The sequence below is a fragment of the Macrobrachium rosenbergii genome, chromosome 26, assembly GCF_040412425.1.
Source record: "Macrobrachium rosenbergii isolate ZJJX-2024 chromosome 26, ASM4041242v1, whole genome shotgun sequence".
Classification (NCBI taxonomy): Eukaryota; Metazoa; Arthropoda; class Malacostraca; order Decapoda; family Palaemonidae; genus Macrobrachium; species Macrobrachium rosenbergii.
In genome coordinates this window covers 34,144,782-34,163,545 of record NC_089766.1, presented here as the reverse complement: position 1 = coordinate 34,163,545, position 18,764 = coordinate 34,144,782, and the positions used below count along the sequence as shown (strand labels likewise).

Below are 18,764 nucleotides of genomic sequence, written 5' to 3'. Positions count from 1 at the left end.
GTTCATCATGTTTCGATTCAAAGTGCTCTTTTAATTTTGAAGGCTTCATACTTTCATTTGCAAGAACTTCATTGCAAATAACACACTGTGGCCGAGGTTCTTGTTTATCTTTATCATACTTAATAAATCCATACTTCAAGAATTTTTCACTATATTGCCTTAGCCACAATTTCTTCTTCACAGAAGGCTCAGAACAGGACAGGGCACAGGCAGCGATGATGCCTCGCCCATACCGGTACGAGACATAGCAGGCCTCTCCGTCATTGTTCGTCTGTTTGCCTTCGCCTGAACAAGAAGGCTGGCATGCCCGAGTAAAAATGACACTTCTCTGATAATAAATCGATCCATTTGATACGAGTGTGGTTGCATGAACCTAAAACTTAATGTAACTAATCATGTTCTGTTTCAAATCTGGAGGTACGCGTCGCAGGCTCACAGCTTACACGGTCCATTCATGTTCACCACCCACACCGCCACTGCGTCACCCAGCACCTCTCTCTCTCTCTCTCTCTCTCTTGAAAATAGAAGTTCTGATCATTATGATTAGACTCTCGGGATATTCTTTAGACTAGGTGGATCCAACATACAAAGTGAACTACATTTATCTGGTAATGTACATAAATAGTTTTATTTTATTTATGTATTTATTTTTGTGAGCTCATGACCCAGTTTGGAGGACTTAAGGAACCAGGTTTGAAGAACCCTGTTTAATAATCTAGGCACACCACCACCAGAATCGACGCCAAGTGGAGCACTGGCCAAAGACTACTAGGGAACAACAAAGCACTCTCCTCCTCTTAGGAAAATGGTCAGCCTGTATACCATCGGAGTGCTTAATGCCACACCTATATATGCTTTACATATACCCTGTAACACCATCTGTCCATATTTTCCATAACTGGGTAATAGAATAGTGCCTGAAACATATGGTTGCAAACGTTCATATAGTGTTTATATCTTCTCTCTATGTTTACTACATACATATAATAGTAAATACATAAATGTATCATATAACACAAAATTACACATACACATATATATATATATATATATATATATATATAAGATATATATATATATATATATATATATATATATATATATATATATAGTATATATGTTTGTGTGTGTGTGTGTGTGTGTGTGTGTGAGTGTTGTTAATCAGATCAGTGGTCTGGTTAAACTAATGTAATATTTAACTTCATATATATATATATATATATATATATATATATATATATATATATATAAAGAATATATATATATAAAGAGAAATATATATATATATATATATATATATATATATATACATATATACACACACACACACAATATCAACACACACATATATATATATATATATAGTATATATATATATATATATATATATATATATATATATATATATATATATATATATATATATATATATGTTGATCATGTTATCGTACTGTAATTCTGTTTTCCTATGCAGAAAATTCTTATGAAATAATATTTCTTATTTAAAAATCAGGTAGGAATGAATATTCCTTTCTTAAAACTGTGTTCTACACCAACACAAAATTATTCAGTTAATAACTTTAATTTTAAAACATCTTCTCTCCTGAGGTGTACTGATTCTCATTGATATGACAACCAGTGGCATTTTTATGTTATAATTAAAAAAATAAATTTGTTCAAAACTTTCAATAATTTTTCCAATTTAATTAATCCCCCAATTTTATTGCCAAAAGTTAGATACTGGTGATTCTCATCCCTAACAAGAAAGACGGCATCCAGAATATGGTCCTTCATCACGAAACTGACAACTTTTCTCCCTGTCCAGGAAGCCTAACAAATACCTGTCTCTCATTGGTAATAGATTAAGGTAGATAATCTAGATTACACGTGAGTGCATTAGAACTCAGAATATGAGGGCGAATGCCGGCTGGATATTCCGGTATTCAGGTTCGCTCTACTTGCAGACGTAGGCTGGCTACATTCTTAAAAGATAAAGGTCTCTGTGGAATCATGCATGATTTGGGGCACTCTGTTGTATGAAGGGGTCTGTTGTAACTGGTTGAATTTTATTCCCTCTATCTATATTCTCTAGACATGCATACTTGTTTGAATAATTGATTTTAATAGCAGCCATATAATCAGGCTTTTTAAGGTTACCAATGGTACACTTCAGAATATATTTGTCTTTATGTTTCTTAAAAACTACCAGTCACATATATTTACAGTTAGAGAGAAAATATATTAAATACGATTTGAAGCACAGGGTATTCTCTGTAAAATACTTACCATACCAGTAAAAGGCAGTTGAAATCGAAGCAAATTTGCATTTATGAAATCTTGAGCATGCTCAGACATAAACTGAACTTTATCTCCTCCACAGCACGTCTTCTTATGTAGGCCTACAAAACAGGTAAGTCTTGAATTATATAAAATCACAACCGATTAATATAAAAGCCTGAAACTGGAATAGTCTATTATTTGCAGATAATATTTTATAGTATCAACGATGCAGATTTGATGTCTACCGATTTTTATAAAGAAATTAATTGTAACAAACAATTTCAAATTGAAATATTTAAATCTCTTACATATCACCCTGAACGCCACGATAAGCTGCTGCCTACCCTCAGTGGAAATTCATTAGCGGTTCTCCAAAACTGACTGTCATGTTCTTAATGGATTCCTGCGCTGAAATCTCGCCGATCGGTCCTTACTTCCCCAGTGTCACGGGCTTCATTTGAAGCTCCTGACCCTTGATCTATCGAAGATTCTTCGGCTGGAAAGGAGATTGATGCCTGATCTCCATTTTCATTGGCATTAAATCCATTTTCACGTGGAAGAAACCGAAGATTTATCGTAAGATTGTTAGTAAGTTGGATTGTCATATGCTGGGTAAATAAGCTAGTTGAAATTGTAATTTGTAACTGATTATACACTGGAGAATAAAACCTGTGGTTTATCATAGGATTATTAATAATTTGGATATATCTTAACATTTTTCTCCAGCTGTTGTTATTGCCATTCTTAGCTATTAATTGAGACTTAGTTTAATTCTTTATCTCTGGTAGTTTTAAAGCAATAGCCGTTTTTACGGACGCATACTAAAATACCCTTTTTCTTTTCTTTTTTTCCTATTCAAATTTTGCCTCTAGCGGTTAGCAGCAGAATCTAGGTGGAAATAGTGTAATTCAATGAAGTTTTCAGTTAGTTGTATGCGTTTTTATAACCCAAGTCAATATTTGAGCAACAGTCCTTTAAGAGAAACATTACTAAATGACCTGTATAAAACAGACGGGGGAAGTCAGCTTAATAAATAATGCAACCTAAATCCAACGGCTTTGCCAGCGTTCGCGCGAAAGCGTGATGAGACTAGAGAGGATTAACTCTCACGACCTTGTCTAGCTAATTGGTTAGGAAAATGTTCTCCCCAACACGTAAAGGACCTCTGTTGTAAATCAGAGGCCACACAGAACTGTGAAGTCCTAACAAAATAAAGGATATGTAGGATCTATGTCTCTGAGAACTCACTGGAGTGTTGCCAGTTTGGGAAATCCATGATGCTGTTTTGCTAAAGTTCAAACAAGGTATTGGGCAGTGTCCTGGAACAGGGATGATTAGGACGTTTCAGCTTGTTTGATTTGGGACAGGTATGGAATTTCTGCTGATGATACTGGTAGAGAAATCAATCATGTTATCAATTTTATTCATATGATCTTAATTCACAAATATTATTGGCATAACCGAGAGAAAATTACAGTCTCAGTAATCATCATCTGTTCTTGTAATGCATAAGCTGACGAAGAAGACATATTTATCAATGTTGTTATCAACTTTATGTTTATGATCTTAGCTCACAGATATCAGTATTGAAGTGTAGGGTAAAATTACAGTCTGTTATTATCATTTGTTCTTGTAATACATAAGCTGACGAAGGTAACTAACAAATTTATAAATGTGGGAACACCTTTTTTTTTTTTTATTACACAGCTGTGTCAATACTAAGCAGGCCAATCAGAGTAGTATCAGTGGTCACATTCCATGCAAGAAATACCCGTATCCTAAATCACCTCACGCTAATGCCGTATAACCCTGATGTCCTCGAACAAAGGATTGTAAGAATGGGAATCCTGATAAAAGGACACCTCTCAGAAACACAGGATCTCAACCTACTTTGAGAATGATTATTCATATGAAACCGAGACTGAAGATTCACGCGAACAGGTTTATTGATATGAAGAATCAGCATTTAATTTATATAAGGATACATATTGGATCTAGCAATCTCTAAAAGAGATTACCTTTGATATTTGGTTGGTTTAAGATGTGCATGAACAGTGACACTCCAGGTGTATTGAAATGATTTAGATAATGCTGTGCTGTCGTAACCATTAGGGAAGGTGATATCCATGCTATGGTACCAATATTCTATTAAAAAAGGGAAGAGATAAACATACTTACAAAGAAATGGTTTAAATTAGGGTACATGTGACATCTGAAGAGTTCACAGTATCTCTGAAAAGAATAAATACCAGGCTCATAACGCAGATATTCCAACATATGCTAGAAAACAATCTATATATGTATATATATATATATATATATATATATATATATATATATATATATATATATATATATATATATGTGTGTGTGTGTGTGTGTGTGTAAACTTGCTGGAAGGGGCTTGGCATGTAATGGGAGTCCAAAATATATATAAGGGCTCATAAGTTTTGAAGCTTTGAGGATGAAAGAGAGAGAGAGAGAGAGAGAGAGACCTCACCCACACACACTTCTTGCTTCCATTTTAGTATTTGACTCATACACGCCAAGCCCCTTCCAGCGAAAGTTTACCGAGCTTTTCTATTTTCTCTCAGGTCTTATGTTTTCTCTTACTGCCGTTATTTGTTGTCCTTCTGAAATTCCTCTGAATCTCTCTTTCATCCAGAATGAGCAGGACACTATGAATATGATACAATACTTCCGGGGAGGAAATTTTAGGGGTTTGGAGAAGAGAAAATATTATTAGTTTATTATTATTATTATTATTATTATTACATATTATTATTATTATTATTATTATTATTATTATTATTATTATTATTAACTTTGCAGAGCAATAAACTTTTTATTCTTCATTTGATCTTCTTCTTCTTCTTCTTCTTCTTCTTCTTCTTCTTCTTCTTCTTCTCTTCTTCGTCTTCTTCTTCTTCTTCTTCTTTCTTTCTTCTTCTTCTTCTTCTATTATTATTATTATTATTATTATTATTATTATTATTATACATATATTATTATTATTATTATTATTCCACATACATAATTTACTTCCATTAGTTGATAGGCATACATTTATTAAGTTGTTTACTATGTTAGTTTAATTATATTAATAGAAGGTTTCTGTAGCCTATTTCTATAAAAAAATTTTCATAAAATGATTAATCTATTCTATAATATATCTGCTCTTATATGTGAAGTATAATTTTAGCATGCAATTATTACACAATAAATTTCTATATTAAATCTTCAAAATGCATGAACAAACAAACGGTCTCCCTAGAACTGAAGGTCACTATGTTAAAAATTTAGATATAGTAAAAGTTTATCGAGGCATTAATACAAATTGATATTCTATTTTTAATCTACAAAATTAATTGGATATAAAAACAGGTGACATAGAATTGAAAGTTACTCTGTTAAAAACTTGGACAAACCGAGTTTAAGGTGGAATTTATACAAATTAATTGTCTGTTTGTAAAATGAATTAACTAAAAACAGCTTAGACAGAATTGAAAGCAACGATACAAAAAAATTTGCTGATTCTTCAAAATGCTCGAAGATATAAATGGATACTCATAACTGTAATTAACTGCCTATGAAATTTGCAAAAATTAAGGGCTTAATGAGGCAGCAATACAAATTAATTTGTTATTCGTAATCTACAAAATGGTTTAATAAATAAACGGTTTACATAGAACTGCAAGAAGCAGTCCAAAAAAAAGTGCAAAAATCTGAAAGTTACATGGAATTGGCTACAAATTAATTACGGTAAAATCCAAAATGCAAAACAAACGTTGCGTAATTCAGAACTGAAAGGCATAGTAAAAATTTAAAAATGTGCAAAAACCTGAAAAGCTTTTTTTTTATGGTCATTCAGTCTTACAATCGCCCCCTGAGCTGACGGAGGCTGCCCCAACAGCTACGGTCGCCTGCCAATACATCGGCGAGTTGCTCGATATGCAAACCGGTACTCAGTTTCGTGCGGCTGCCAAAAGCCCACCTGGAAATCACCGATACGTTGACGTCGAATTGTTGGGCACAGTGCTAACGTACTTGTCTTATTTAGAGAGTTGTTTTCGTTTTTGTTTTGGAAGGAGAGTCGCGTGAGACTTTGGGATTGTTTATGATGTTCTTCTTCTCTAATTCTGTAGGATTCTAGGGCTGTTTTAGCTTCCTATTTGTCTTGTGTCATTTTCTCCTGGCTTTTGTAGAACTGTATATTTTAGTTTTTATCGTGTAAGGATAATCGTGTGTGTTTTTTAGGATTGTTTACAAATTTGTCTTTTATAGGTTTTGTAGACTTGGACATTTTTTATCTTATTCTCCTTTACCTTAGTTTGTCCTAATTTGTGGTCCTTTTTTTAACAATGAATGAAACTAACATATTTTGAGAGGCTGCCACTATTATCCAAAAGCATATTCATTTTACTGTAAAAGTATAAACTTTGAATGGCACACATACAAGCAAAATCATTCAAGGAAATATAGGACCTTACTACAGCCACGTCCTACGTGTGTGTGTGTGTGTGTGCGTGTATCTCATGTACATTAAACGTTTCTTGTTCTTTGCAAACGTTTGCTGTTCCATGACACAACGTTTGCCTAATTATTTTATGTATATATATATATATATAGTATATATATATATATATATATATATATATATATATATATATATATATAATTCAACATGATGGGCTATCCTCGTAGTGCACAAAACCAGCCGGAGTGGAAGTAGGTAGATAGCATGAAACATAATTCAATTTATTCTTACAGCGACGTTTCGACAACAATGTCTCATCATCCAGGCTAAAATCAAAGACAAAACACTGATAAGCAATACAGCATAACAAATGATTTTTTTGTTGTACATAAAATACATTGAATAAAGTAAGGCAAAGTAAGATACATCATTGAAAATAAAAATTATGCTACAAGAAAAAAACATATTTAAAGTTAAGAGTAGTTAAAGACACCTTTTCTCAACGGAGTTCAGTTGCTGTATGGAAAATGCACAGAAAGTAAACAACAAGAAGGGCGTGGTTTAAGCTCTGTACAAGGAACAGATGAAGAGTGGTTGTTTAAGGTGGGAACTAGTTTCTTTATAGCTAGAGATTCTAATGTTGGAAGGTGGTGCTCATATGTGCTTGATAATAATATCTTGAAATCCTTATAATTTATATTATTTTTGCAAAAATTTCCCATGATTCCTAATGTTAGATAGTTCTGGAGTTGGATAATTTACCCTGTGCGGAAACTGATTCCTATATGTGCATCACATCTCACACCCCCTAAGCAGGCGGCGCGTGTTGCCAACGTAAGTCTGCCTGTTGCATCGGCAACAGAAGTATAAATATAGACAACACCGGACTGCATTAAGGAGGTAATCTCTCTTATGACGCAACATACTACCAATAGTCCTAGGGTTCATTAAGACAAACTTGACATCAACAGCCGGGAAATAATTAGTTAAAATTCTCCTGTAAGTGAGGAAGAAGAGGTGTCATGCATAAAGGATATCGTATATAGAACTTAAGTTTATGGGCCAAATGTATTGCTGCTGGAGGATGAAATGAAATATCCAGCGTTTTCCCTACATATTTTATAAAGAGATTAGGAGGATAACAATTTGGTTTAAAATAATCGTAAAGGATTCAGATTTCTTTGTGGAAAAACTCCAATCAGAAGTTAATGTCATGGCTCTGTGGAGGAGGGTAGACAATGAATTTAATTTAAAACTGAAAAAACTAAAACTTTAAAAGGATTCCGTTAAGACCAAGGCCTGATGAAAGTTGCCTTTCGAAAATGCCTGTGTGAAAACAATCGTCATCACGGATGACAATCGTATCTAAGAACGGTAGTTGGTTATTGTTTTCCAATTCATTTTTAAATTTAATGTTGGAATGTAAAGAATTGGCATATTGTTTTTAATGAACAAATCACAATGCAGATGGTCCTTAAAAAGAACAAAAGTGTCATCCACATATCGGCGATAGAATAAAATTTACAAGAGGAGGGACAACTGTCCAGCAGCTCTCTCTCAAATTTTATGCATAAAAATGTTGGGAATGTGTTCAACTCAGTGGGTTACCCATGCTCACACCCTCAACCTGCACATATTACTTCATCATTAAAACAAAGGCGGTGTCCATGAACTGCCAACTCAATAACAAACTTAAAATCATGACGGTTAAAACCACGGTGAATACTTGCATTTTAATCTATTTTGTATATTTATTACTTAATTTATTGTTTTTTTCTTTTTTTAATGAGGAGGTTTTTTCTATATTTCTCTGTACCTTCTCTTCTTCCTAATGGACACCATATTCTTTGAAACTTACATTTCAGTTCAGTGGCTTCTGTGGGCTTGTTCCATACGAATGTGGTTCATCTTCTGAGTGATAACAAGATGCGGCCCCAGTGACATTGGCTGGGGCATTTTCCTCAGATACGGGTGATTTAAATCTGTCAAAAACTAAGGTTTTCTTTCTCCTCAGCTGTCAGGCATCGAACCCGTTCCCAGTCTATGCATTCAAAATACACTTTCGTTTCTCTCTGGAAAGGATACGAAATCTCGTTTATCTTGACATAAACGGCGCTCTTTCAAGTTTTATCTTACCCTGCTTAGTTTTCTATCGTTACGTTATCTAATTGCCCCAACCAAAAAGAAAAAAAGAGTTTCATTGATTATCTTTATTAGCTGCTCGTGAGCGTTTTTTCCATTACTTATCTTGAATCAGTACTTCGCAAAACTTGTTTTCGCTAAGCTATCAAATGAAAGCATTTAAGATTATAATTTCCAATGATATCTGTCGCCTTCTTTTTAATGAATTTATTTTTAATAATCATATCTAATTCCTTCCAGAATGATAACATTCCATGGCACTGAAGTAGCGTCTACTGAATATTGGGTATTCTTTTTGTAGTTTAATCTTTTTAAATATTTTTTCAAATGTTTTTAAAACTTCATTTGGGGTTATGGTAGAACAAAATCAACGAGCTTTTTGCTCATTTTAAAGTTTTAATCAAATAACTGGCGTCATCAAGCTTTTACGGAAATCGAGGTGGAAACTTGAAGTTTGCTGAAAATGAAAATACAACGTTTGGAACACTAATCGCGATTTTTTTTTTGTCGCTTTTGATCAGCGAACAATCATCAACTCTCTGTAATTGCCAGTTTCGGAACCTCGCTGATTAATACAAGGCTAATCTTTTCATGCCATATCGATTAGCCTAATTACCTGTTCAAGAGAGGTCCTCCAGCAATTAGTGCAATTACCATTGAAAAAAAAAACGGTAAAATTGTCTAATAAACGTTAAATGGAAATACAGTATGATTTGAATTCTCTGATATGAAAATTAATGTATACAAATAGGTGAAAAATTCTGTATACTGAAATAAAGATTCTTTGATTTTCATATAGCATTATAAAAATATTCCCAAGACTATTCTTGATGATTTTTACAAGTTTCTGAATGTGCTAATTTCTATCGAAACATCAGCTCTTTGTCATTGTAGATGATATGAGCAGAAAGGACTCAGATTCTGTTACCACATTTAACAGACAAAAAATCGTTCCAGTTCTTTACATTTTAACTGGTAATTAAGGGAGAGATACATGTTGTAGGGTCATCAAATTGCTTCATGGAAAAGGCCTCCAGAATCATGTTCAGGGAAAGGCAAATTAGTTGTTCATTAAAGAAATAGAAATTATTAATTTTGTCCTTTCACAGGAACCAATGTCTGACATCAGTACGGACACCCACCAACTTCGATTATAATTCAAGCAACTGTCCAGGCAGTATGCAAGGCAAAGTATTCTCTGGATAGCAACGTAACAAAGCTCGAGACCTCATGTTGATGGACGTCACCTGCAAGTAGAGATCAAATTCATGTTAAAACGAAATCACCGTTTTTCTCAAAAATAGTTAATACGATCATTTAAATTGGGCGTTAAACATTCTCTGGTAATGTACTGCAAGCTAAAAGTTTTCTTAAGGCTCATAATTTGTTTGCTTGATGTTAAACTCTGAAAATAATATATAGAATAAGATAGTATATATATGACAGAATAAATAGCCCGTGCTGCCACAACGAACATATACCACAGACTGCTTTTGAGCAAGACGGAATAACATAGTATAAGTTCAAATACCTACTTTGCATGCGTTACAGGATATTATAATATGAATGTGTGGCAAAATAAAAGGGATCGAAGTTCGTTAAACTGACTGCACTCTTTTTGTGCGTGTGATTTTCTGGGGAGGGGGATTATAAGTTCCTCATTGGTTGGGTGGGTACTTTCTCAGCTAACATTCTGCTGGCCCCGTTCAAATCTCCTACCTGCCAATGAATAATTAATAATTAGAAATTTATTTCTGGTGATAAAATTCATTTCTCGCTATAATGTGGTTTGGATTCCCAATAAGCTGTAGGTCCCGTTGTTAGGTAACCAATTGGTTCTTAGCCATCATATAATAAATCTAATCCTTCAGGCCAGCCTTGGGAGAGCTGTTAATCAGCTCAATGGTCTGGATAAACTAAGGTATACTTATTTTTTTCTGGGAGGTTGGGGAGGGGGTCGGAGGCTCGACACTCTCAGGGCTATGAAAACTCAAAGTTAAGAGCCAGAGTTCCCATTGGCAGCTCTAGATACATCGTCATGATTTCCATGAGAAGAAAACCATCATGTCGTGTTTTTACTATTCATATGTATATAGATAATAATAACGAATTTTAACGCTGTTTTTGGTTCTGGCGGACATTGATACAACCCTGCTGATGCATAGTCCCGGGTAACTTTGCTCCTATCTCCTTAATTATGTTTGGTGGTCTCAAGTTCAATCCCAGCTCATGGCAAGTCAGATTTCATTGGTAATACACCACCCTGTGAGCTATGCAAATGTATTTTTGGGAGGTCCATAGGCCTATCTGCCGAGTCATCAGCAGCCACTGCCTGGTTCCTCCAGTTCCCAGCTTGGTTGAGGGGGAGGCTTTGGCGCTGATCATATATGTATATATACATTCTGTTTCTGGGACATGATGTGCCAGTGCAGTGGCCTGTCCTTTCTGCCTGTCTTCTATATTGTGCCAAAAATATATGTGTAAAAGTTGGTTGACAAGATTAATTCTCTGAATTTATTTCCATCTATCCTTAATAAGATTGTTCCTGAAATTCAATACCTTAAAAAATATATAGGACCAGACAGGAATAAATGAAATTATTTATGGCAAAACATAAAGTTCCCTGTTTTTATTAAGCTAATAGGAATGGACTTCTTAATAAATAACAGGTACATCCAGATTAACGAGGTTCATTGATCGTTTTCAGAAGTGGGAGGGTCATAGACCTTGAAAAATATTCAATATTTTTTTTTGTTAAGCATTTTAACAATTTTTATTTTGAAATGCGAATTTCAATCACGAATACTAATAATGATATGTGACCCTTTTTTTAATGCACTATATTTTATATTATAAAAAGAACAGTAATAAAACTCACTGTATGTGAAGATAGAAAAAAGAATTAGAATTCTTTCCAAGTTAATAAGTTTCGATACTGTGTGAGTAAATGGAATGCTTCAACACATATAAACGATGTAAAGAGCTAGCAGGACTTCAAAAAATTTACTAATGAAGGATGCCTTTCAAGTTTTGGTAAACACAGTTGTCTTTGATGGAAATAACAAGACAACATAAATGTATTGTAAAACAATAAAGAAATTTGAATCAAGTATTTAGGTCATACAATTAGTGGTGAATGCAGTGTCGTTTAATTGGTAGACATTTTAATGACCGTGCGGAAATAAAAATAAAAAGATATTATTTCAAACCTGCATAAGAGTGAGTGTGATGAACAAAGATACTGTGCGCTTATTTAAAGTACTAAAAAGGTTTTATCTTAAAGCTAATTTCTCTCTCTCTCTCTTTTCTCTCTCTCTCTCTCTCTCTCTCTCTCTCTCTCTCTCTCTTCCGTCTGGTACAGGTACTATAACTAATAATAATAATATCAATAATATCAAAATTGATTCTAGTGCAATAACAATCTAACGTACTAAGTCTTAAGCCATCAAAAATACGCCGTAAGCTCACTGAACTGTAAATTATCAAGCCAGGACGATAAGCTGAAATTACACTGTAAATGGCTGCGCTCGTTACAAGCAGTGGCTAATTCAGGCAAGGTTGGCCATCATACCTAACATGTTGCCTGACAAAGTAGTGTTGGAAGAGACTTCACCATAACCAAGTTTAATTTTTTTCTTTATCACTTCATCAATTTTCTTTGAAAACTCGACCTATACATGAATATAATACAGTTATGTTTCTGTTATTCATGGTGAAATAAGTGACATTTTTGTCATTTAAATTTTGTTTTCATACGTGTGTGGATAAGTACAATGGCAAATTCGTTATTTTTATTCTTGATTCAACATTCTAGGCACATTGTATTTCATATTCACAATCACTGGCCATGATGTTTCTGAGTTCTTCAAAGGCATAATTCTAAAGAAATACAGATCGAAAATCTCAAAAAATTTTCAAAAACACTTTTTATCTGGGATATGACACTTACTCGATTCGTTGCAAAATTTCAGACTCTATGTTCTCAGAATTAGACATTGTGTTTGGTGCCATGAAGACACACTCAGTTCCTCCTTTAGTAAATTTTTAATTTGATTTACGCCAATTTCGGACATGAATCTTGATTGTGCTTCTTTTGCGTACATAATAAGCCTTCTTGATGAAAAAATGTTAAATTCCTAATATTTATGGTTTATAGCTCACATTTTGCATCTTTTTATATATTCAAAAGTCAGTTCAGTGTTATCCTATGTCGGACATTATCACGATGTACACTCTTATCTGGCTCGGATTCCTGTCATTTGATAGTGTAGTTTTGTCGCATTGTTTTTTCCTCTCGTCACTCACCTTGGGCTTCATATATCCATCCAATCTTTTTTTAATCTTTGCCTGGGTGTCAATACTTGCATTGCCACGTAGCTGAGTGCATCTCTCTCCTTTAGGATAATAATGACCAGTGAGTGTCAGCGAACTATAGACTCTGATTGGATAGTCCTATTCAATAGCCCGACCACCCTGGCCAGTGGTATGACAGTATCAAACTCTCTCGTTTCACTTACATGAGTGAGTGTTGGTGGACTTTGTATTTCATAGTGTACAGTTATTTTAGATTCACTTTGAAAACCTGTGGTCATCTCATCAGAAGTTCCGTCTAAGGTATTTTCTAAGGACTGATAAAGCTGTAGTTGAACAAATATATCATCAATATAGTCTTGCCAACATCAAATTGTTCATCCTCTCTAACGTGCCAGTATGAAGATTCAAGCCAAACTAACAATGCCAATTTATTAAATTATTCGTGATCTGTAAATATTCAAAAATGTTAACTCTTTGTGCAAAACTTCAACAGTCGCCTTAAAAAGATTTTTAGTAATCTAAAGGATATTTTCTTTCTGTGACATGTTTATGACCAAAGATCCAACAAAAAGAGGAAATAAGCTCAAAGGCTAAAGTGCCTTGGGAAACTGTGTTAGAGCTGGTGTAGTTTTTGTTTCAATGCATATGTTACGGCTTGGGATTTGACTTATAACTGGTCAGTAGTGTCGTGGATAAAGTCTGGTTTGGAAATGTTATGTCAGCTGATTAAATGATTTTATGTAAAATAGAATCGCCATTTTAAGGGAGGATTTCTGACGATAATTCATAAATTTACATATGCATAAACATGAATATTGGTCGTCATTATGTCAGCCAATTCAATATTTTATGCAATTGAGTTTTAAGAAGTAGTCTTGATTCTATGTCAGTTTTTCTCGAGAGGTGGATCTGATAGGATCTATGCATATCGGTGTTTATACACAAAAATGAATACTTTTCAAACAGTAGTTCTCGAAGAACGACTAACTTCAATGAAAATACAAATGTCACTACTACCCACCTTACAGGTAAAAAGTGGAATAGCTTTTGCATGAGATAATCTTCCTTACCTCATGGTACTTCATACACTATGGACAAATAAACATCTAGTGCATGTACTTACTTTACTTTGTCAAAGGGTCATCATAAGATAGGGTGGAATAGTAGGTCATGCTAAAATATGAATACTGATTGGCTTAGAAGTTAGGTCAGTAAAGCTTGACCAAAGAACATGTTTTCCTCCCCGCCTTTTTCTCTCTGACTTTAGGAATCAGAGAAAGGCCATGAGAAAGAGTTTATTACGGTAATTGTCTTGGCATTTCTAATTAGCCTTTATTTATTGTTGTCCACTCTACTTCACCTGAGCCTCCACAAAATGATATATATTCCAGAGTCTTACCATTTCTCGTTAATCAAGGTTATCAAAGCTAATGATTTTCGACCTAGCTTTTGCTCAGATTAATTTCCCTTGATTGGTTTATGTCAACTTACTCGAAAGATACTGGTATTTGTATAATTTTAAGGCTGAAAAGAATTCCTTTATCATAATGTATACAAGGAAGGAAAGACATAAAATAATAAAAAGAGGAACTGAACTTTAGTGACTAGTTAATAAAATCCACTACTTTGTTGTAATAAAATACTCACAGTATAAAGCAGTGAAGATATACATTCTGTGTGTACATGGTTATTGTTCTCTCCTGGAAGGGTTTATAGTGGGATATGGCCTTCCATTTTTTCAGGATAATGTTATAACAACACGCTCATTTCCTTACCCCAGCAAATACTGGTGCTCCTTTGAAATCCCCAGATCTACCAAATGGAGTCTAGCCTGTGGCCTATACTGTAAGTCATATTCTTACAAAAACCATCTTGTTATTTCACACACAAATCATTGTTGTAACATTTTTACAATTGATAAATATGTTTTTTTTTCTTATTGCATTGCATTTATGATCTTAGTATCAAAAATTAATATTCTATCTCCATTCTTGTACATGCATCCCTGCAACTGTTGTTTTTGATATGTATACGTAGAAATGTGAATTTGAAGAATGAAAGTTCATTGATTATTTGGTCTGACAGAGAAATTGAAACAACTACCTTTGATAAGAATAGTAAAATCTGTCTTCCTGTCCTTTATTTTAAACTTCAGAACTAAATGTTGCTGATTTATTTTTCAGGAGTAATTTTCTTATGAAAGAACTGTGCATTCAATCGTCACATTCATCTTTGAAAACTGATGACATCTTTTGAAGAGTTGTGGTTGTACAAACTTAGTTTTTCTTATGATAATTTGTCATCTTTTCTTGCTGATGAACATCTTTTTCATGAATTTGATACTATCGTCTGGACAATGATTGTAAGCATTCAGGTGTATCATCTCATTTTTGTTACATATTAAAATTTATTATTGGGTATTTTAATAATAATTGTGTAAGAGAGACTCATTAAATAAATTTACTTTGGAGACAATACAGCACATCATTTTGCTAAGATACGAATGTTAGAAAAAGGATTTTCTTTCTTGAAGAAACTGTTAACCCCTCTGTATATTCAGTCATACTTCAAAGCCATCTGGTTTTCATTAAAAACACATTTTCCACCTAATCTACAATCATAATTTAAAGCCTTGTGCCAGTTCTGAAGCATATGTTTGACTGATCTGTTCAAGATAGTGTTGTTTTGTTATCTGTTACTCTTTTGCATTATATTCTCATTTGATTTTTTTAGACCCGAAGAGTGGAGAATCCATTACACGCTCAAATCTCTCTCTCTCTCTCTCTCTCTCTTCTCTCTCTCTCTCTCTCTGTTTACCATATTCATCCGCTTGATGAATAGCTGTGAAACTTTTATGCAGTCAGATGGGATCTGAATATATAATTTTTTTAGTCAGAGGAACTAAATTTAACTCCTGTATATATTACTGCATTAAAGAACCAATTTCTGATTTGGATGTAAATAACTAAAATAAATCATATTTCTCGTTGCCAGTCGACCTTAAGTTTTCAAGTTAGTTATACCTGCATGAAGTTGCAGAGTCGTAACGCTTATCGAAAATTGATTGTGTGTAATATTTAGATAATACAAAGGCTTAGCATAAGATAAAAAATGCAATTAGGTCTTTCTCCTCTAGATCGAGAACGGAATATGCTGTATATTAGGTCCACAATAGTATTCAGTGGTGAATTATTGTTGATTTTATAAAAAAACATTACAAGAGCTTTCCCTCTATCCCCAGCTTTAGCCAATATTTGTATGGCGTTCAAGGGAGATATTCTCAACAGACGTGATAGGAGAACCACACCTTTCTTGTGGGTCAGATATGTTGATGACATTTTCGCAATTATCGGAGGGACATAGAAATTTAGATAATTAGTAGAAATAAAAAATGGCATCCTATCATCAATAAAATTTACCTTAGAGGTAGAAACTGACTCAAGTTGCCTTTCTTAGACGTATTACTCTTCAGATCCTAGAGTCACAAAGTTAAAATTCACAGTATATGGGAAGACAATCAGCTCTGGCAAGCTATATACATTTCTATTCTTTTCATGATAATAATATCAAAAGTAATGTAATAATGGACTTCTCATTACGAACCTTCAAGCCTTTGTGATCAGAATATGTTAATGACGAAATACATCACATTAAGGCAACGTTCCAGTAGCCTTAGGTGTCCTCCTCCCCACTTCTTTGAAAAGGCTATCTCACGTGCCCGGAAGACTTATTAGTGCCCTAAGGATAATCACAATAGAAGAAAACCGAATAGATTTTTAACCTTACCTTTTAACCCTAACACAGATGACATATGTAGATATGTGAATATAGCCAGGACACTGCTGAAATTGTTTTCAAATACACCAACACGATAAGAAATAACCTAATAAAAACAACAACAATCATAATAACCCCATAGTACCAGGAGTATACGAACCATGTAAAGACTGCAAAGGTAAATATTTCGGAGAAAGCGGTAGAGGGTTAGAAACACATTAGGGGAACATAGACGGGCTTTCTCATCACTTTCTCGAAATAGTGCAACAGTTACCCACGCATTCAATGACGATCATAGACCAGACTGGAATGAGCTAACATCATTCACAAAAGTAACAACGGAAGATTAGTCGAGGGCGTCGCCATATATAATATGGAGAATCATTTAAGGGGAACAAGTCGCTCGTTAACGAGGACCCACTCGTTAACTTCCATGTAATCAAAATATTCATTGAAGGTTTTTATGTTAGGACAGGCTCCGTCTTTCCTTCGTCTGATTCTGCGTTATCCCTGACATCACCCCTTATAACAGCCGGTATTCCGAGAATGTCAACGCTAACGTTGAATTACATGCAGAACAACAGCAACAAGTGAGGAGATCAAGGAATTACGCGAAATGGAAGAGGAGAAGCAATAAATCAGTTGGATAGTAACTTGACCGACCTGCTTGTCGCCTCGTCCCTTAGATAAACACATCGTCGAGGTCGCCATTTGGTTCCATCCTTAAAACTGAGCTTACATATTTACTTTTGTGTCAATGATTTTAGTGAGACTGAAGATGAACCTGGCAGGTTCTTGAAAGCTCTTGTAGTTATCAATTTTTATAAAATCAACGATAATTCACCACTGAATATTTTTGTGGACCTGATATACAAGCATAAAATGCATTTTTTTGTATTAGAAATAAAGATGAACTAGGCTACTCAATTTATTTGTCTTCACTGCCAGTCCGTAGGCTTTAACAAAACTTTTTATAGAGTCTTTCTGTTAGGATGTAGATATATTACATAAACAACATAATAATGAATTGAAATTGTTTCATATAATAGTATTCTACAGGAAGGATGTATATATTCAAATGATATAAATGATAGGAAAATATTTTAAAATAATGGTTTATTTGTATCTGTGACATTATACCTTTCTTTGTAGTTCGATGAAATTTAGAACGACCCGTTTTATCACAAAAATTGAAAGAAGATAGAACAATCCATGAAACTTTTGCCCGGATAAAACGTCTATTTATGTAAGTTCAGCTTCAATGGTCAGATTAGCCAAGATTTTAAGCTACCTTCGGAACATTACGAATCTTGAATCACCTGGTCAGAAAAAAAAAAAGGCTCAGATTTTTGACGCGCATTGGAATAAAAAAGTCCCATCAATGATGCAAACGAACTTGTCTTTGAATATTTTAACATTTTGAGCACAAAGACCATTCAACATTAAGTGCAACATTTTCAGAGGAGGCAATTATGAGGTGTGGTGAATAATGCATTACGAAAAGCAGCTAGTGATGTGAACATTAAGAACAAGAATGGTTGAAATATTGTTACCACAATAGAATATTAAAATGCGCTAAACAAGTCTGAAGATTTAATGATCGGATGAGCAACCTACCGTCAAGAAAACACTGAATGGCTCATTGTCGGCCGGTAAGTTTTCAAGGTGTGCCAGTGGCTACAGCAATGCATAGAGAACCTATTTTAAGTTAAACAAATTCCAAAAATACGAAACATTAATTGTAAATATGACTTATCGTGAAGATGCTGTTCCA

General features: G+C 34.0%; 1 pseudogene; it reads right to left on the bottom strand.

The window, feature by feature from the left end:
• The window catches only part of LOC136852806 (DNA polymerase delta catalytic subunit-like), a 106,973-nt pseudogene that overhangs the window by 68,228 nt on the left and 19,981 nt on the right, over positions 1-18,764 (bottom strand).